The sequence below is a fragment of the Canis lupus genome, chromosome 22 (assembly GCF_011100685.1).
Source record: "Canis lupus familiaris isolate Mischka breed German Shepherd chromosome 22, alternate assembly UU_Cfam_GSD_1.0, whole genome shotgun sequence".
In the NCBI taxonomy this organism is placed as follows: Eukaryota; Metazoa; Chordata; class Mammalia; order Carnivora; family Canidae; genus Canis; species Canis lupus.
In genome coordinates, this window is record NC_049243.1 from 14354568 (window position 1) to 14375837 (window position 21270).

The following is a 21270-nucleotide window of genomic DNA, read 5'->3' on the forward strand; positions in this document are numbered from 1 at the left end:
AAGCCAGATCACAAGATAAATATGTGATTTTACAGACTGAAGTTCTACAACAGGCAAAACAAATCTATGGTTATGACAGAAATCATTATCAGTGGTTGCCTGGATCATGGGTAAGAGAGGGTGTGTGGATTGCCTATAAGGGACTATGAGATAATTTTTTTTGTTTTGTTTTGTTTTTTTTTTTGTTTTTTTTTAAATTTTTATTTATTTATGATAGTCACAGAGAGAGAGAGAGAGAGAGGCAGAGACACAGGCAGAGGGAGAAGCAGGCTCCATGCACCGGGAGCCCGACGTGGGACTCGATCCCGGGTCTCCAGGATCGCGCCCTGGGCCAAAGGCAGGTGCCAAACCGCTGCACCACCCAGGGATCCCTATGAGATAATTTTTTAAAAGATTTTATTTATTCATGAGAGACACAGAGAGAATAGAGGCGGACATAGGTCAAGGGAGAAGCAGGCTCCACACAGGGAGCCTGATGTGGGATTTGATCCCTAGACCCCAGGATCATAACCTGAGCCAAAGGCAGACGCTCAACCACTAAGCCACCCAGGTGGCCCTATGAGGGAATTTTCTATAGAAATATCTCATATTGTGGTTAGGGTAGCAATAATTTTTACATTTTTATAAATAGACACCAAACTGTACAATTAAATGTTTACAGTTTAGTAGATATAAATTTAATCACAATAAAATTAATTCCTAAAAAGTCAACGTTTCCTTTGTATTCTAGGGTTGATATTGGATTAAAAAAAATTAACAATTCACATTAATTTCCCAACCTAGCAAAAATAAGAATCAGGGCAGTTTCTTTGACAGTTCTTCTGGAAACATTGCTGCCATAACCCCATTCTGGGTCTGAGACAGGGTGTACATTTGGTAGATTAACGGGATAGTCATGTAGAAAGTAGAGACTGAATCAGCCATGAGAGGTATGGAAAATAAATTGACAGTCCTTGTTAAATATTTTTTCACTACCAATAAAAATGCTGATATAATAAATGGAAAATATTAAGTGAAAAGAAGAAAGTTATAATAGTCTTGAATTTGAATCATAAATAGTCAATACCAATTAAAATGGGTTTTTAGATGTTGTAATATGCATCCATACTTTAGATGGAAAAATACTCAAAGTAAATCTCCCAAAATGACCCTTTTTTTATGTTATAAACAAATATAGTAGTTGATCTAATTATATAAACAAAGAAATAATTCTTCTCTTAATGTTAAGGATCCAAAATTCAAGTACTCCATAACAAAGGTAAGCATGTCCAGTTTGAAGTAGGTGACATTCTAGAGAAGGCAAAACTACAGAGATAGTGAAAAGATCAATAGTTGTCAGGAATTGAGGTAAGGAGGGAGGAATGAATAAGCAGAGCACAGAGGATTTTAGGGCAGTGAAAATACCCTGCGTGATAATATAATGGTAGTTAGATATCATTATACATTATACATCTGCCCCAAATCATAAAAGTATATGGCATCAACAGTGAACCCTAATGTGAACAATGGACTCTGGGTGATTACGATGTGTCCATGTAGGTCCATCAGCTGGAGCAAGTGTCATACTCCGGTAGGGGATGCTGACGGTGGGAAGGCTATGCATGTGTGGAGTCAGGGTATGTAGGAAATCTCTGAATCTTCACAATTTTACTGTGAACCTAAAACTGCACTAAAAAATAATATTTAAAATAAAAAATAAATTATGAGCATTTAGAAAATATAATACATTATAATGACATTATTTTTCATCAGTGATACTTAAGGTATTGTATATTAGTGAACTACAAATACAATGGAAAAGGACATATTTTAGTGTCTCTCCATGTATTTTCTATAAGATCCTTCAGAAGCTAGTGATCTAAACAGCCCTTACACCACATGCTGGTTCAGCTGGGAATGTTAATCATATTTCTATTCCTCTGGAGTGGAGAACACAAAGGCCACAAAATTTCCGCTATAAAGATGATTTATTAAATGTTGAATATTCTCCTTTTCTTTACTGTGCATTTGTTTGAGAAAACAACCATTGCAGGGGAAGAGAAACCATGTGACAACTAGTAATTTGCAAACAAACACACAAACAAACAAAAGGATTTGCTTCACTGATCCATGGCATTAGCAGAGTCTTAGGGGCTCATAACGAGCATATCGGCGGACAGCACAGACCTTCATCTCCAGGCTATGCACACACAGCCCACACTCTCATTCTCTCACACATAATACTCTCACAAACCATATGAATGCATCACAGAAGCAATGTCCATGCAACACACATATGCGCAACACCCCCACCCACACAAACATGCATACAGTGCACCAGCATCATCCACACATTTATGGCTAGTAGCAGGTATTTAAGAGTTATTACCTTAAGAAATGAATTAATTAAAGAGAAAAATGAAGACGCAAAGAAAGCTAAAGAGAGTGATAGATACTGCAACTTTGGCCCTGCCCCTCACAAAGTTACGGCCTTTCTAGATTGAAACACATTGTAAGACTGAATAACTGGCAAATTCCTTTTCTAAAGAAAATAGGTACACATATAATCATGTCCCTTATTGTATCCCAAGGCTCATCATAATATGGGGGACACAATAAATTCAAGAAATATTTGTTACATGAATAAATTAACGAGTAAGTATACTGATTGGATGAAATAATGAAAAATTATGGATCATTTTGTGGACTGAGAAAAAGTGTTGCATGCATGTATATACTCTCGGTGGTAATCTGCACATGGAGTGTCGTGCCAAATCTTCCTCTTTAATAGCTGGTTTTCACCCAATTAATTAAAAATGTTTTGATTATTTTTATTCTTTTATAATATCTCACAAAAATGCTACTTATTTCCTCTGCCTGTACCCTAGTTAAAAGCCTCTTATTTCATACCTTGAAAAGATTGTTTAGAAGATTTCCCGCCTCTAGGTTCTCTCAATTCTAAACACATCAACCTGCATAGAAATGTCAGGCTAGTCTTTTTAAGGCAAGGATTTGGGCAATTTACTTCTGTGCTCAAACATCAATTTCCCAACCCCTGTATCAACAGAATAATTTTCAGACTCCTTATTGTCATATTCAGATTTCCTCCAGATGTGGTTGCACACTTTATTTTCAACTCATCTGCTTCTATATGTCTCTCGATTCCCCTAATCAAGTCAACTTAGTGTCCCGGTAACACATTGCCCTTTCCCATATTGATATTCCTGCTCACACAGATCCATTTTTTAAAATGGCATCCTGTATGCTCCATCCTTGCCCCAAATCTCATCAGGCCTCAGCCCTGATGTTTATGCTATAAAGACTTCTCTGAGGGCACCAGGAAATATTCTTTCATATGGGTAACATAACACTAATTATTATTAATTACTAATCATCCTGTATGATTCCCATATACCCAAAATATAGTATTCCTATATTCCTAAAATACAACAACATATTACTTCTTTAAGATAATAAGTATTAATGATAAAAGTCTAATAACTTTGGAAACCCTGGAAAAAATATACTGAAAACATTTCTTATCAAAAATGTTTCAAGCAGCCTTAGATAAAATGGAGCATTGATCAGGAAACGAATATTGGACAAAAGCCTCCCCAAATACATTGTGGGAAAACACTTGTCTATAACAATTTTACAACATATATTTATGGCCTGACTTGCCCTTTTGTGTTTCCCATATAGGCATTTAAGTGTCGTAGCTGAACATATTCCCTTATTTACATCGATTTCTTAGAATTTTTAATTTACCACTGCTGTGTTAACCCTATTCCTGGCACCATATTACTGTTTTACTTTTGTTCCCCTCTGTGTCATATTTGCTCCATATTTCCAATATATATATTTTTTCATCTAGGTACCTTTCTTAAACTACTCTAAGCATCTGTGTTAATTTCCGATTGCTGCTGTAACTAATTAGCATGCACTTGGTGGCTTGAAACAACACAAATGTATTATCTTACCATTCTAGAGGTCAGAAGTCTGAAATGGGTCTCACTGGGCTAATGACAAGATGTCAGCTGTGGAACATTCCTTTCTGAAGGCTCTGGCAGCTTCAAAAGGCTGCCCCCATCCTCATTCCCTGGCAAGTAGTTCCCTTCTGTTTTCAGAGCCAGCGACAGCCAGCAATAGCCCTTCTCACTCTGCCTCTGGCTCTCTTGCCTCCCTCAGTCACTTTCTAAGGACCCCTGTGATTGTTTACATTAGACCTTTTTGGATAATCCAATTCTAGAATCTCCCCATTTCAAGGCCAGCTGATTACCAACCTTAATTCCACGAGGAGCCTAAGTGCCCTTTTCTTTGTAACACAAGGTATTTATAGATTCTGGGGATAAGAAAGTGGACATCTCAGGGTGAGGGGAGGTACAAGGTGGACCACTCATCTGCTTACATCAGATACCTTAAACTATTTTGGACTAAAGTGTGACACAAAAATGTTTAAAACAAGAGAAGTAATGACAATGTCTTTGGGGCACATAATTTATCTTCTTCATAGATAAGTAAATAGGCAGTATATCTTAACCTCATCTTATCTCTCAGTGCTTGAAATAGATTTTTAATCTACAGTTGATAGTAAAAACTTGTTAAATAAATGCAAACCTACATTATTTTATCTCCATAATTCCATAGGCACATATTCACAAACTACATTATATATTATCAATTCCAGCTATTTTAAATGCTTCAACAATATGCCATATGATATTCTTCTATGTTTGATACTGTGTTTTTTTTTTTCCTTTCCTGTTAAATACACTTTTCAGATCTACCTGAGGTAAACACAGTGTCAATCTCTTCTAATGATCATGATTTAAAGATTAATACATATACAAAAACTATAACCCTAGAATATCTGGGAAAACAAGAGAGCCTAGATAGTTGACAAGGAAAGGAGATTTTCAAGGATCTTAGTGTGACTTGGAAGGATGTGTAAAATATATTAAAAAAAAAAAAAAACAAGAGAGCTAAGATAGTTGTTCAAGGAGAGAAGATTCTCAAGGATCTTAGTGTGACTTGGAAGGAGGTGTAAAATATAAACTTGACATTAGCTTGTGGAATTTAATGAAAGTAATAAATTTATCTAGTATTTGGAAGTTATATCAATGACTTACAAATTTTGTTTTAATTAAAATAGCAGGTTTAGCATACCTTAGATCTTTTCTGTTGCTTTCCAACTCTCAGTACCAATTTGAGTAAAGCACAATAAACTTATCTCATGACTCAGGATGTATATGTTGCCATTATTTGGAAAATGAATAATATAAACAATTTTAAAAAGTGAATGAAGCCCTGTATTCTCTGTTTTTGTAACTAACAGTAAAACTGTATAACAGGAATTCAGGGGGAGAGAATGTGAAATAATCATGTTAGAGCAACTGTTCTTGAAGATGGCTGCCATTAGAATTTCTGGGGATACTTGGAAATCTCAATGCCCAGGTCACACCTCAGACCAGTGAAATCAGAATCTGATTCTGATGCATGCCCACAGTTGAGAACTATTGTTTTATTTTTTTTTTTTTTTTATTTTTTTTTTTTTTTTTTTTTTTTTACTTTGCTAAGAGTTTCCTTTTTTTTTTTTTTTTTTTTTTTTTTTTTTTTTTTTTTATTGGTGTTCAATTTACTAACATACAGAATAACACCCAGTGCCCGTCACCCATTCACTCCCACCCCCCGCCCTCCTCCCCTTCTACCACCCCTAGTTCGTTTCAGAAACAATGATCTTACCTCCAGGGTTGATGTACAGTAGTTTTCCAGCAGCAAACAACCATATATGAAATTTGTAGACAGATCATCTACTAATTTATTCCCTACATTCACCTGAGCAGAATTTCTAGAAGTTTAAAATCCTAAACTTGTAACCATCCTCATGGGTAACAGAGATCAACTTCTTCAATACTTATCACTTACTGTTTGAATCTCCTCTTTACTCTAGAATCATGCCTTAGGATTCACTCTCAAAAATTAACAATTGATTTCATCTGATCTTACAATTTAGCAAGCTAGTCAGAAGTTCTTAATTTATCCATGAATGTAAAGTTAGACTAAATACATAGCTTTCAAAATCCAAGGAAGAGAAGCTTTTAACCACAGATATTGACATTTATAATACCTAACATTTGTTGAGAATTCACTCTACATATTAAACTGATTTTATGAGATAGGAACTTTTTTTTTCATTTTATTTATTTTAGTCAATGAACAAACTTTAGTAAAGAGTAAATAAGACTTGGCATAGGCCACTAGGCTTCTAGCTCTAAACCAAGGGATTATGAACCAAGTCAAAGTGAATACAAGCCTTGTATTCTTACCTACTACACTATAGGAAAACAGAAAATGACAACATAAGAGAGTTTTTTTGAGCGGTAATGGAGATCCTCCAGGGGAGCAGTTTGTCTAGATGCTGTTCTCTTTTTGCTAAAGACTAAAAAGGCAGCCTTTCACCAGACCAGCAGAGAAATACAGTATTCCCCAAGCATTAAGAGGCAGCTGCAGGAAGCATTTTGTAAACATATGGTATTTGTATAATTAATGTTTAAGTAGAGAATTAACTTGCAGTTACAGAATTACAGTTAGAAAACCTGAACTCTCTAGAGCTGAATTCATAATACCTCTTTTTCTCTCCAAACCTATCTATTCCTTTTTTCTCCAGCCCAGTGCATGACAACTAGAAAACCCGTTATTCAATGCATCTCTTGGAAAAAATTCTCTACAAGCCCTTTGTTTTAATCCAGGGTCCTCTCATTCCATACTTCAGATATCTCTCCCTGCTTCCATTGCCACCTTTCAGGTCTAGAGCCATGTTTGCTGCCACTGGCAGCACAGAAGTAGTGGCCTACTTACCTTCTCCATCTATCCCATCCCCCGATATCCTGACAGATGACCCTGTCCAAAATAGAAATGTAAGCATGTATTTTTTTTCACCAAAATACTTCAATAAATTTCAAGTTAAAATACTACAAGGTAGACTTCAAGATAAAATCCAATATCCTTGACTATAGTTCTAGATGTTTTCATAATCGAGCTCTGGCTACCTGCTTAGTCTCATTTCTCATTTTAACTCTAGTGCTTAAGTGAAATACTTGTGCTTCTCTGCCTCTGAGCATTTGTCAGGGTATATTAGAACTTTTTATTCTACTGGATATATCATCTTTTTCTTTTTTGAAAATTCTTCCAAATATTACTTCTTTTAGGAATTTCTTATTCCAATCTCCAGCTTACAACAAATTCTAAAAGTCGACTGCCTTAAATGACAACAATCAGAGAATGAGTAGTTAGGATTAGCTAACAAAGAACTGAATGGTGACAGTGCTTTTTTCATAAGTCTAAGGAGGCTATAAAATCTCAGGAAATGTTCTATTCTAAATTTTATCAAGCATCCTTTCTCCATATTTGTTACTTTTTCTCCTTAAATTTCTATGAATAAAGTAGATATAAAAAAGTAATTACCCCCTCCCTTGAATACTGCTTTGTTCAAACTCACCATGTCACTTTAAGACAATTTTTAGAATATGGTAATGCGATTATCCCTTTCTTGTAGTAGTGGGATTGATAAACCAGATATTGTCCCAGATACTGACTTATCTTTTATAATTTTATCAATTAAATTTTACAAATGAGAAGAGCAAGATAAGACAAACATTTGGAAAGATGATGTAGAGATGCTATTAGTTATAATCACAGCTTGATAAATGATTCAGAAGTGATTATATTTCTAATTAATTTATATGAGCATATATATATATATATCCATGATACTGTATAAACTAGAAGCCTGATCATGCAGTTATGGTGTTTACCATTATTATTCAACCAAATTTATAATAAAATTAATTTATACTCTTTACTGCATCATTTTACCCCATTGTAATGTCCCATACTAGTAAACAGTTTGCAAATAAATAATAATTTATAATATAAAATTAGGTTTTTTGCTTTCTCTTCTCATTTTCTTATATCTCCAAGATGAAGAATATATGTCACTGTTGGAAAAGTGTTTTAACCATTCCTGAGTACAGTAAAGGACAAGAATCTTGAATTAGTAAACAGCTTTTTCCTGGCCAGAATGTAGTATATCCTAATAAGGGCATTTCCTACCACCATGCCATGAACCTGACTCTACTGGCCCACTCATTTCTTTTTCCTATGTTTAGCTATTACAAAAGCAGGAGATTTTTTGTTCTTTTTCATTACTGCTTTGATCAGAAATTTCTTTGAGGAGAGGTAGATTATTTTTATTGAAATAACATAAAACTTAAAATATCTGCAATTATTATGTTTTTATCATGGAAGAAGGCCTCTGTATAGGGTGACAGAATTCAGCAGAGCTTACAGGAAAGCTGGAAATGGGCTTCTATTATGCCTTCACAGGAGTTATGCCTTGCTTCCAAGGAGTGTCAACAGTTTGCCTAAATCTCCAGATAAAAGAGTATGCTAAACCTAGACTTGTGTTGATATTGATATCCATAACAATTGGAAGATAGGATGTTATAGAAAGAATTGGAAGGGTATGCCCACAATTATTTGAATAGCACTACTATGGTTCCTACTGATCCTTCTGTTTTGGAGCATGACTAATGCCAATGACTGGGATAGAATGAAGAATAGCTAGTTCCTAGGCAAAAATCCCAACAAAGGACCTGAAACCTATTCTGAAAGCAAATGAGTATTTTAGTTACTTAGGTTCAGCCAACATGAGGGAATGTAGAATAGTCGGCTCTGTTGTTGGTCCATAAACATCAGAGAACTGAGCTATATTCACATGGCTACTTTTAGCTATATATGCTATACAGAGTCTAAGAGCCTATAAAAAAGCAGGTTTAGGTCAGCATGGAGAAGGAGAAAAAGAAAGGAAAGGGAAAGAAACAGAACAGAGAAAAATGGAAAATTAGATGGGGGGAAAGAAAGCAGAAATGGCAAGGGAAACAGTCCTATTAAAAGATTTTCAACATATGAAAAGGATAGAAGGGTGGATAAATGTGATATATACCATTTCAAAGACAAACCTCATGTTCTTTATTATTTTTTTATTAAAAAAAGTAGATTTTGTTTTCATTCATACAAAGAAAAAAAGAAAGCATGGACAAAGACAACTCTTGTTCCGACCAGGCTTTCATGACACTAATGGCTTTGGAAAAGCTGTAGAATAGAGGGAGTAATGGCATCTTGGGAGAAGCAAAGAGGATTGGCAGGACAATAACAGTGAAAAGCAAAAAAAAAAAAAAAAAAAAATGGTAGTGCTAAAGATGACCCAAAAGCTTCATTCATTCATCCTATTGTACAGAGTAAGGAGGAAGACATGGCCACATGGTCACTTCCTTCAAGGAGTCATTGTCAGAGAAAGACATGAAAGAAATAATTTCAAGAGTGATCAGTTGCATCTTACGAGTCTACAATGGCATACTGCATACATAGAGGCACAAAACTACTCAGGGGATCAAGGAAGTACATGATTTTTTTCTGGTTCTGAACCAAAGGCTGAATTTTCAATTTGAAAGTGTTCTAAAAACAGGGATGCATGGTTGAAAACAAAAGTCTAAAAACATACTATTTGACAATAAAGATTGAGTGGGAGAAGCAGAGCTGGAGGCAAAGAGTAGGGAATTTTCTCTTAGAGTTCACCAGAGAATGAACAGCCTGATACCTCCTTCAAAACATATGAACCATATTCTTATAGTCTTGAAATAATTGAAATTCATAAAAATACATAAATTACAATTATGGCATAATCAAACAGGTTTAACTTCAGAAATGAGGTGAATCGCTGGGCAACTGCAATCAGCTGGCAATTTTGAGACCAGCCGTTTCTCATAAAGGTGGAACTCTAATTTGGATAACAGAACAGAGGCAAAATGAAGACACTGTGCCTCTCTTTGAGTAATTGCTTTGGTTTCTAATGGAAAAGAACCGCATCCTGTTATCCTGAAGTAGCATTACAATATGTGGCGGCCTCTAACTAAATCAGAGAAGAATAGTTAGAGAATATACAACTCTTTGATATATTGACTTCTGGAACACTATTGTACCTGAAGAAGCCAATAAATAATATTTTGAAAGGTAAGGATACATATAATTAACTTAACTGAAAAGATAAAATAACTAGTTCTCATATTGCTGCACCTAAACTTTCAAGCTTGCTTCAATAAATATGAAGCAGAGTCTAGTTGTTTATGCAGGTGTCAAAGTTTCCTGAAGGATAGGTTTTAGTTATTAATAAATCGTAACACAGGAGCGGGATATAATGTAATATCTAGGCTAAGAAATTGTATAGCCAAAGAAAGAACTCTCACCTGCCTTGAGAAGTAAATAGCTCCAGGGAGCCATATGTGGCCAAAGGAATTCACAACTTTCCTTACTCAGCACATAATTTCAGCATTTAACCTTGTATTGCTTGATCTATTCTGGTTGTGTGTGTCTTTTATTTATATCATACTGTGAGCTTAGCATGAGTAAGAACGATATCTTCTCCACTTTGCTGTCTATAACTCATAGTACTTAGTGTCTAGCAGGTGCTCAAGCAGTATTATTGATACTTATACCATACTTATGTGTATTTGATCTTGCATGCTTCCAGTAAATCATAACATTCTGCTTTTATTTTATGTTTTCTTTGCCTCTCAGAATTTTTTCCAATTACGTGCAAGATTACTAGGTGATTTCTCTATCGCATGAACTCTAAGGTTGACACCACCTGCATGTTTAAATAATTTATATGCAAATGCTTGTGTGTAAAGCACTAGCCATCATGATTTTGTTGGTGAAAAGTGAATGAGACTATGACCTCAAGAAATCTAAAATCCAAAACGACAGCTATATATAGTGACCTGATGACTATCAAAAACTGGTAGATTGTGAAAGATATACATGTGACATGCAAGGAAATGATTCCAGGCAATAGCATATCAAGACACACAAATGCATTAAAGAATCAAACCTATTTTGTGAACAGATTCAGCTGTTTTCAGCTGAATTTACAAGCTGGATTCAGCTTGTAAATTCAAGTCTGGGAGGGCAGATGGTTCTCATGTTTTCTTAAAAGATCATGGCTAGCTCATCCTTTGCTTCCTTCAGGTCAAAACAGAAATTTCTCTTTCATTTGAGACTTCCCTGACCACCTATCTAAAATTTCAAAGTTCCTCACGTTTTATATTTCCCTTTACGTTTTATATTTCCCTTCTTGCTTTAATTTTTTAATCCTTATTACAAGTAATATATTATATTCTACTTATCCTTATTACAAGTAATATATTATATTCTACTTATCATGTTCTCTGTCTTCCCATTAATTCCTTTATGCTTTGTTGAGCACACTGCAAAGGCTTTGAATAAATATTTATGGAATGAATGAATGGAGGGAGATGAGTATCAAAATGAACAGCTGAGTCACCTAACAGTCTCTTCCCTCTGATGGATGAATTGATAGGCAATCTAAACAAGTCTTTGTTCTTTGAAAATTGTATCTGAAATCTCTTGAATATGGCACCAGTGTTGTGCGGTCATCCAGTTCATGTCAAGATGTTTCAATCTAGTTAGGGATCCTTTCCTGTTCTTATAAAACAAATGTTTCAATCATCCTTAATTCCCAAGTACACCTTTTCTCATTCTCTACAGCTTTGCCACACACAGCCTAATTCTCATATCCAGTCCTAGTTCTTAGAATTCCCAGTCCTAGTTCTTAGAATTCCAAATGAATCAGAGCCATGAAATCCCCTTGTACCCACTTTTCTGGGTAGCCTCTTAAGGAAGAAGGAGTGAAGAACTATGCATTTTTAAATAACTCATCTTTTATGAGCCCTATTACATTTCTACTCTTTATTTTTACATTTCTTTTTTTTTAAGATTTTATTTATTTATTCATGAGAGACACAGAGAGAGAGAAGGGGGCAGAGACACAGGCAGAGGGAGAAGCAGGCTCCATGCAGGGAGCCAGACGTGGGACTCGATCCCGGGACCCCAGGATCACACCCTGGGCCGAAGGCAGGTGCTCAACCCTGAGCCACCCTGGCACCCCTATTTTTACATTTCTATGGATCTAGCATGTTTCTATATCCCTTAATAGCATCTAAATTTAAGAGTTTCACATAGACTTTTCTTGAGTAAATAAAACAAAGCAATACATTTGGATGCAAAGAGAAAAAGTGAACTATAGCTAACTTCAGAGAACACCAACTGAATGTTAATCATCATCTCTAACTTTGGTATAACTTTTGATAAATGGTTAGGCCATCCTTTATTAAAACATACTAAAAGCCTTACACCAAAGTTCTTTAAAATTATGAGAGAAAATTAAATTCTTGGTGGTGACACTAAAATGGGTGTTTGTTTGCTTTAGAAAAGGTCAGGATGGGTAATTCTAATTATTAGAAATTCATATTCTATTATAAGAGATCGAAAGTACAGTCAAGTTTAAGCACAGTCAAATTTAAGCATTAATATTATCAGTTGTGTCTTGAAAAAAATGACCGAAGAAGATACCATATTTGTAGAAGATCATAAGGTTTGTTTATGTTATGAGGGCATTTGCTTCTTTTGGTTGGATTGCTAGCTGTCCAAAACTTGTCTCAGTGGGAATTGGATATAAGGGTCTTTTGAGTCTTTTATCTTTTTTTTTCTTTTTTTTTTTTCTTCTTTTTTGTTTTTCTATAAAAGCCAGTATCTCTTTAGGGACATAGTTTTTCTCAAACAAACATATATTCAATTAACAATTAATTAATGCACCTTTCAAATATCAGCTATTATGTAGCAGGTAACTTTCACAATTGTGGTGGATTCAGTTTCATGTTACTTCCTTATTTAAAAAGCATTCCATTTTCATTCATTGAATATATCAAAGTATCCAAATTCCTTCAACTGTCATTCAACATCAATTTAATATATTTTCTTTCTAATCTCCTTGCATTCAGAAAATATTTATCATTTACTCTACCATAGAAATTGTTATAAATCCTACCCATTTTTGAAAACTGAGACTGTATCTGGCTTATGAATAATTTACTAAATACTTCAACCTGTGTTCTACCCATGCAAAAAGACTATAACACTGTCCTATGACTTTTTTTCTACTTGAAGTATTTATCTATGATATTTATGTAACTATCCACTTGTGTTGTATAGCTAGCTTTTTGATCCTCTAAAATTCCTGCCCTATATTAAAAGCATTCCATGCCTCCATTTAGCACTTTTGGTATGTAGGATTTCTGGCACATTGTATGACTACTCTTTAAAACCTTTCTAGCTGAAAAAATAACTGGTCCTGGATTGGGAGGCAGTCTGAACAATGCAGAGAGGAGGACTGAAAATTCTGAGGCCTAATTTTAGATAGCTGGACATAGGCAAATATGAAAATCATGGTCCACATCAGGAGGTGAATTCTGATGAGGAGGGAACATGGGTGGGGAGAAAAGTTGGAAAATATAAAACCTGCTTCTCCACTTCTGAAATATGTTGTCATGTTAAAGTGGCTTATACTCCTTTTGCTTTCACATTAAAAAGACAGACCCGAGTAAATGGTTTTATCTTTTGTATATTGGATTGTACAATACTTCATATCTCTGAGCAGATCAGGGTGGCCAGAATTTAGGAGTTGCTGCTTCCAAAAATATGTCACTTAGATTTGTTTATATTCCCATAATTCTTGGCAAAGAGCTGTCACTTAAAATTCTGTGTAAATTTACCTAATTAATATAGTTAATTAAAAAGTGAGACTATATTGACAGAGTCAGTGTGTTAAAGACTTTAATGTCATGTCTATTAATATATTTCATAAATATTTATTGAGCACCTACTATGTGTCAGACACTACTCAAGGCATTGGGGACATAAAAGAGAAAAAAAAAAGATTAAATCCTTGTGCTTGACAGGCTGGTATGCTAATGCAAGACAGACAGAAAGTAAAACACATAGACTGTAAAAAAAATTCACTTAATTATAAATAGTATGTCAATAATTAAAATAGGACACAGTTATGTCAAGTAACAGGGTGGCTTTTTTAGATTAGGTAGCCAGAGAAGGTTTTGCTAAAAAGGTGACATTTCTGCCAAGATCTAAATAACAAAGCCATGTTGGCAAAGATTAGTTGGAAAGGGATCTGGGCAGTAGGGCCAGCTAGAACAAATGCCCTCAGGCAAGAGCAAATTTGGCATATGTGAAAAGCAGAAAGAAAATCAGCCTAGTTGGAGAGGAAAGAGCAGAATGAGACGAAATGCAGACGAAGGTGAAACTGATTCGTGTATGACTCTCTAAGTCATGAGGGGAAATGGGATTTCCACTTTTGCAACTAGAAGGGTAGAAAGTGACATGACACGATTGGATGGCTATTGTTTATAGAATGCATAAAGTCATTTATTCAACAAGTATTTCTTGAAATCTTTTATGTACCAGACACTGTTCTAGGCGCAAGAGCTATGTCAGAGAAGGAAATGTGCCATGATACCTGCCCTCTTTGAACTTCCTTCATAAAGGAAGGAAGACGGACAGTAAACAATACGCAGGTAAATGAATTATGCAGTATGTCAAGAGATAACAAGTGCTAGGGAGAAAGGAAAAAGCATGGCAGGGAGGTGCGGATGAGAATACTATGTGGCGAGGAAGGGGATGAGTTCGAATCTTAGATATTCAGGGCAGGCAAGATGGAAAATATATTTGAATAAAGACTTGAAAGGAAAGGAAAGGATTTGAGGCTACCCTCTTTTTTACCCCATCATTTTTATAGTTGAGAAAAATGTCAACTGAGGTGTTAGTGTTTTTCCTATTTTCACCTCTTACTATCATGTTTGTCTCATGCGTGTGGCTTGAAGCGTACTCTTTAATCTCTATGGTTATTATTCCTACGCTATATCCCCACATTATTTTGTTAACAGTAAAAAAAGAAAATTCTGCACTGTAATTGGATTTTAGACGATGCTCTAGACAATCATTTTTTATGTTTGCTTTGCCATCAGCTCTTGATATTGTTCTTCAACTCACAGTTATTCAAATAGACATAATTATCAAAATAGTGAGAAACAAAATCGTGACAGTTTATGTGATAACTTATCTAGACCATGGAACCTAGATATTTGGTCAAACACTATTTTTGGCTCTTTCTCTGAAGGTATTTAAACAAACATTAGGATAGTGGCTAAAATAGGCTCAAGAGGATACTGAGACAGAGAGAAATAGTAGGTTCAGAGGTTTCCTAAGAAGGTAGGGGGAGACTTGAGGTAACACAGAAACAGGACCAGTAGAAAATAGAATAAAAACGAATGGCATACACTTGAAACTAATCCAACACTGTATGTTAACTATATTGGAATTAAAATTAAAAACTTAATTTAAAAAAATGGCAGTGAGCCAAATAATTTTGCCTTCCTGCTAGATTAAACAACAAACCAAACTGGATGAGGGTACTATAATGAGATAGATTTTTCACATGTTATATTGGTAAGTTCAATTTCATAAAAAGCCATTATCACCAATTTTAGTTAATCAGTATTTAAAAGTAAAACAGTGTTGCTAAAAATCCTGTTTTTATCTTAGAAAGGCTGTGTTACAATTAAGCTAACAGTGTAGTCGCCCAAAAGGAGAAGCTTAATAAGCTGTAATCATGACTCACTTCTAACTAGAAATCCCAAGCAGAAAGTGGTCTGGAAAAAGAAAGACAATGGACATGTTAGTTTGAACCTCAGAATTGCTGAGGAAAACTTAAGAGTAGGACAAACACTTTCAGTTTCTCAGGGTGATTGGTCAGGTCCAGGTATGTTTCTCATCTAGAAGATCAAAGTTTGAAAAACTCTTAGATGGAATAGAGCATTAACAACTGGCATCAACCTCACAGAGTCTGACCCTGTAGGGACACTGTACCTATTAACTGAAGTGCCCTAAAATCCTGGATTCAAAAAAAAATATGGTGTCATATCTACAAAACTCTAAACTATCCTAGGAACGCCTCTACTCTAGTTTGTAAACAATAATCTTCCAGACACTATTTCTGCCCAGATGGGACATAAATATTCTTTGTCAGACTAAGGGAACTAAATTTTAAAACTAAACATATGGACATGGTTTCATGAACCCAAGACTTTCTGGAGAAAATGTGCATCCATTTGCATGCCTGCGACAAGTTCCAAATTCACATCTTTCCCTAATTCTTGGTGTCTTGCAAAATGTGAAAATGTGTATGTCTTAACTGTTGTTTTAATTTTAATGTATTTTTAATGAATACAATGAACTAACAAACATAATTTATTATGCATTTAGGCTGTGACTGCTAAAATATTTATCTGGGTAGTCCAGAACTGGATAGATTCATATCTTAACTGGTTGGTAATTGTAGGAAAGTTTTCCAACCCTCCCGACCCCCAGAAAAGGCTGTCTCCTTCCCCCAGTCATTATTCTTTCTTTTTTTTCTTTTTTCTCTTCTTTCATGTTTCTTGTTGCTACTTTTTGTTTGCCTAGAATTGTTTTCTTATTATTGTATGTCACTTTCAATTGAGAATAACTCCTTGAAGACTCTGCTTTTTTATGCTTCGTGTCAGCCACAATGACCTAACATCGCTTTACATCCATATCTACACAACCTAAGTAGAATTGGAATTGACCATCAGATTCTGTGAATTCAGTTCATGGGAGCCTGTCACCAATCCCTACAAGTGATGAGGCTTGTATTTCAGGAGTCCTGCCAGTCACATAAGCTCCAAATGAATCTTCCAGGCAGAGCTATTTCTAAAGCTGGTTTTGAAGAGGCATTGGCTATTTCTTGATGATTATACATGATTATAAGCTCTTATTTTGAGATGGAAGTATGCGTAATGCTCTGTGAATCATTACTACTCATGATAATAAGAATAGCACTACCATCCAGTGATATAATAGCCATAAATGCTTCTGGTTTATTCTTTGCAACTTAAAGTGACTCATTCAATTCTCAGGATAGCTAATAAATACTTGTAAAATATGTGCTAATTTAGTCTAGGAATAAAAAAAAAGTGCTATATAAATGTGCAATAATCAAATAACAATAGCAATACCGTGTTCACAAGTTAATAAATAATGAACTCCTATGAAAGCTGACTTCAATCCTCATTTTAAAATTAGGTTTAGAGTTTTTGTTTTTTGTTTTTTTTGTTTGTTTGTTTTTTCTTTCATGTAAGAAAGGGCAAAACTAAAAAAAATAGTTTTTATGCTGAAGTGCAATCCATTAAAAATTGAATTTTCACACTTTGAAATTGGGGACTTAACTGCTGTTGAAAATGGCATTAATATGATAATGATATGCTAAATGAGAATTTTTCTTTCCTTGTTTTCTCTAGCCTAAGTGTATATGATTTTCTTTACTTTTTTTCCTCCACCTTGTCTAGGCAGCATCCCTAAAATTTTTAATGATTCAGTGATCCAGTGGTCACTATATTGTTCTAAACACACTGGCAACATGAGTCAAGACCCCATCTGATATACATTCTCTGAGTCTTCGGCAGAGTGAAAGGTAACAAGACATTTTCTAGAAGCCTACTCTCAGGAGAAGGAGAGACGGAGATGTAAAATCACTTGGATACACAGTATACTGGAATTCTTTCCATCAAAGAGGGCCTCATTTATGATCTCCTGGAACACTCTGTAACAGCTCTCCTCTTTCTTCCCAAGATCTTTACACCCCAAAGCTACTCAGGAGTGCTCACTTTCTAGACATGGACTCCTTATCCTGTCTTTGCCACCCATTACCCGTTCCTTCTTTTGTTCCTTAAATGGACCCAGCTGCTCTTTTAGAAATGAGTAGACCTTCTTTGGGAAGTAAAAGTGCAGAGAAAATTTTTGGACAAATACAGGCTTGTCTTTGGCAGGTGGGATGAAGAAAAAGCCAGGAAATTTTTACATGAATGATATTGCCCTGTCACTCATGAATAACTCAAATATAATGTCCAAGAGTGAGAGCTCTGAGGCCTGCAATGCCTGGATCCAAGGAGCTGCTCGCCCAATCACTGTGTGAATGCCCTTGGACAAATGTCCTAATATTTCTTTGCAAATAGATGTATCTATTTTAATACGTATATATAAACACATAGTTTGTACATAAGTGAATTTTTTAATATTTGAAAAAGTGAATAAATATAAATGCAAGAAATATAATAATGAATATAATGATATCATTATGTGACATATAATGAATAGAATAATGAACCTAATAAGAATATCTAGTGCATAAGAATTCTACTGTATAGTTAGATAAGTAATTATATATTCAATACCTGGTACATTGTTGATCACATGGTAACTGCTCAATAAAAATCTGCTATCATTTTTATTATTATTGTTATCTTGGCCCAGCTCCTGAATTTATTTTTTAACTGGTTAACAAATACACTTCTAAAAATCATTTCTTGGCTTGGATGGCCATTTCTTAATGAATTTGATGGCCACCTAGTAAAGCACTTAGACTAACAACTTCATTCAAATTAGGCAACTTTTTCATTAGCTTCTGTTGGCTAAATATGTAGGGCTACATTTGACAGTGAAGGTCTGTCACTTCCTACGATGAGATGTATAAAATATTGCATCTGTAAATTACAAAGCCACAAAATGAATGAATGTATATTTTTTTAATCCCAACTATACAGTAGAGTCAAAGGAGTTTAAAAAAGTACAGATAACCAGGCCCTATCACCAGATATTGTGCCTCAATAAGTCTATGGTCAACCTGTGCACTGACTTGTATTTTTTTCCCTCCATAGATATTGCCAATGTACAGCCAGAATTAAGAAAACCCATGGTATACAGATTACACCATGGAATCTAAATTCTGAAAGTGATTTTGTGAACTATCTAATCCAGATATGTTGGTAGCATATTCTCTTTCAGCATACGTATGAGCATCTCTAACTGATGCAGCTACTCTCTGAATAGTTATGGAAGTTGAAAAAAATATTGCTTTTTCACATTTAATCTTTCACATTTTTAAAACAATTAACAGTTCTACACTTTTTACCAGACTTCACAAGGCTAAACATCCCAAAATCCTTCCAGTTACACTTACCCAGATAACCCTTTCCTTTTTTCAGTTTGGCCTTCAGGGCTGAACACCGGGTAAGGTATAACTATCATTCTGTGTAGCCTTCGCCTACCAAATTGTTCTAAGGATACATTAATTTCAAGATGCCTATGTCTCAGGATGCCTGGGTGGCTCAGTGGGTGAGCATCTGTCTTTGGCTCAGGGTATGATCCTGGAGTCCCGGGATCGAGTCCCACATCAGGCTTCCTGCATGGAGCTTACTTCTCCCTCTGCCTATGTTTTTGCCCCTCTCTCTATGTGTCTTTCATGAATGAATAAATAAAATCTTTTAAAAATATGTGCCTATGGCTCTATTTTATAATCCATACATCCTGCTGCTAAGTAACATGGCTACTACATTAGCTATCTATTACAGTGTTTTGAATTGCCCCAAAAACTAAGCAGCCAAAATGAACAACATACATTATAAATGAGGTTATACAATTACAAAGCATCTATTATATCACACAATTTCTGGAGGTCAGGTATCTAGTAGTGGCTTACCTGAATAGTCTTGTACCAGGATGTCTTATGAGGCTGCAGTATAGCTGTAGGCCCATGCAGTACAGCCGTGGGCCTGTGATTTTTGGCAGGTGTCAGCTTCCCCCAGACTGCTGGTTAGGGCCTTTCATTCCTTGTTAACGTGGGCCTTTCCACAGGACTGCCTTATGGCATGGCAGCTGGCTTTCTCCAGAGCATGTGATTCAAGATAGAACCAACACCCAAGATGAAAGCTACAATCCTTTTTAAAAACTAATAACAGGGCTGCCTGGGTGGCTCAGTGCCTCCTTCAGCCCAGGGTGTGATCCTGGAGACCTGGGATCGAGTCTCATGTCAGGCTTCCTGCATGGAGCCTGTTTCCCCCTCTGTCTATGCCTCTGCCTCTTTATCTCTGTATCTCTCATGAATAAATAAAAAAAAATCTTAAAAAAAGAAAACTAGTAACAGAAGTGGCATACCATCACTGCTGTATTATACTCATTAGAGGTAGTCGTTAAGTCTAGCCAGCATTCAAGAGGAGAGGGATTGAGCTCTACTTTAATGAAAGAATATAGAAGAATTTGTGCATATAATTTTAAAACCACAACAGCAATGATCCTGAATTGGTACAACTGTTCTTTTGTATACAGCTAAAGCACTTTTTTACTCTTTCTTATGCATTTTTACAAGATTATTGCGACCTTTTTTGACTCACATCCTAATGTATTCCCTTTCCTTCACAACACCATGTTACTTGCATATTTGATAATCATACATTGTATATAATCATCCAAGCTATAAATGAAGTTCTTGAGACAGATCCAAGTATGGCACTATGACATGGCAATAAACCAGACCTCCCACATGACATTAATTCATAGTGCAAAATGCACTATGAAGGGAGCCCAATGTGGGACTCAATCCTGGGTCTCCAGGATTGTGCTCTGAGCTGAAGGCAGATGCTCAACCACTGAGCCACCCGGCCGTCCTCAAAATGCACTATCATTTACAAGCTTAGCTCATGTAATCACAGCCTCGCCTTCAAAAGAATATCCTGTATCACTCTGTTGAAGTATTGCTTACATCTACAAATAATATGTCCATCAGATTTTCCCTCAGTTCTGGTTCAGCAATATGACAAAAGGAGGAGGCTGGATTCACTCTTTTTCCTTAATAATGAATCATTGCTTTTTGCCATAAACACATTTATGGCAGTCAATTCTGAAATTCACCTTCAAATCTGATCAGTTTCAACTTTCTGGCATCTCCTCCATTTTCCATGACTTCTCAGACACCCTCATACTGGTTATAGATTATTTTGCAATTCTCTTTATAAATTGAAAGAACATCTGAAGGAGAATTGGTCTATTCAAAGCCAATAAGTCTTTTTGAAAATATTATGTGTCTGTATGCTTTTGGAAGTTTCTTTCTTTTCTTTTTTTTAATTTTATTTTTTTATTCATGAGAGCACAGAGAGAGAGAGAGAGAGGAAGGCAGAAACTTAAGCAGAGGGAGAAGCTGGCTCCCTGCGAGGCACCTGATGCGGGACTCATTCCCAGGACCCTAAGGATCAGGACCTGAGTTGAAGTCAGATGCTCAATCACTGAGCCACCCAGAAGTCCCCATTTTTGGAAATTTCTGCATGGCTCTCTTTTAAATTTCTTCTCCCACTTATAAGAATGTTTCATGTTTTCTAGTCATTAATAAGTGAATTATCAAGTGGAAGCCAAACCAGCATGGACTTGAAAAAAAAAAAATGTAATCGTGTATTATCA

At 35.5% G+C, this 21270-nt stretch overlaps 2 long non-coding RNA genes across 4 annotated transcripts in view; one reads left to right on the forward strand and one right to left on the reverse strand.

Moving 5' to 3' along the window:
* LOC102154294 overlaps positions 1–6880 on the reverse strand; it is a 192113-nt gene extending 185233 nt beyond the window's left edge. For all 3 annotated transcript variants that reach the window (XR_005376320.1, XR_005376321.1, XR_005376322.1), the window contains exon 1: positions 6838–6880. This is a non-coding gene — a long non-coding RNA (uncharacterized LOC102154294). The remainder of the gene's footprint in view (positions 1–6837) is intronic.
* Positions 4230–18064, forward strand: LOC111091632. The gene is made up of 4 exons (XR_005376323.1): positions 4230–4308; positions 9731–10050; positions 14374–14483; positions 17331–18064. It is a non-coding gene; the product is annotated as an uncharacterized LOC111091632 (long non-coding RNA).
* Positions 18065–21270: the final 3206 nt, after the last annotated feature.